The following is a 958-nucleotide window of genomic DNA, read 5'->3' as shown; positions in this document are numbered from 1 at the left end:
CCTCAGCGAGCTCGTCTGTGGGACAGGCAGGCAGGGGTGCGGCTGCGCGGTCTCCAGGGCCTTCCCGGGCCCCTCGGTCCCCTCTGTTCACGTTGCCCCATTTCTCTTCATCTCTCACCCTCTACCTTCAGGATCGGACACATGTCACCCTTGCTCACACCTTCCCTCCCGAGCAGCTCAGCGGGTGGGAAGGACACCACTGTTATTAATAATGGTATTACTACGTGCCAGGCCCTGCACGGTGCTAACTCATTCATCCTCCAGCGACCGCCTCGGGTGGAAAATAATGTGATCTCCACTTTACAGATGAAGAAATTGGACACCAAGCAGTGAAGTACCTTGCCCAAGTTCACCCAGCTTGGACGTGGCACCTCTGGAGTCTAAGTGGCAGGCACCCAGGCTCCCGAGCTGCCAGCTCCGCCCAGCCTGCCTCACCTGGGGTGTGAGTGAGGCCCTTAGGCACCTGTCTGCCTGGAGGTGTCGAGTCTGTTCTCCTCTCTGCCTGTGCACTTGCTGCTGTTCCTTCTGCCTGGATGCCCTCCCTGCCCCAAACCAGCAAAAATGCTGCTTCCTCCAGAAAGCCTTCCCGGCCTGCCATGGTGCTCGCACAGGTTCCCCCACACCCTGCGAGGACCCTCACCCTCTGAATCGTCACAGTCTACACCCGTGTCCCCACCAGACGTGAGTTTCTTGAGCTCAGGGACCATGGTAGATGAATTTCCACATCCGCGGGGCCCAGCTCCATGCCTGGTATAGCTCAGGAAGTGATTGTCGAATGAACAAGTAAGTACGTGTGTTTGAAGGAATGCGAGTCCTTCACCCTGTGTGGGGAGGGTGTTGGTTGCCCAGGGCCTGGCTCCGGGAAGGCCCTACCTTTACCTACCCCCAGCATCTCTGAGATTGTTCCATGAGACACTCAGCTTGGCAGGAAAGATGTTGGGTTTCCATGGCAACAGAT

Source organism: Pteropus vampyrus, unplaced genomic scaffold (assembly GCF_000151845.1).
Source record: "Pteropus vampyrus isolate Shadow unplaced genomic scaffold, Pvam_2.0 Scaffold105, whole genome shotgun sequence".
NCBI lineage: Eukaryota > Metazoa > Chordata > Mammalia > Chiroptera > Pteropodidae > Pteropus > Pteropus vampyrus.
The sequence above is the reverse complement of the archived record's forward strand: the minus strand, read 5'-3'. Positions refer to the sequence as shown.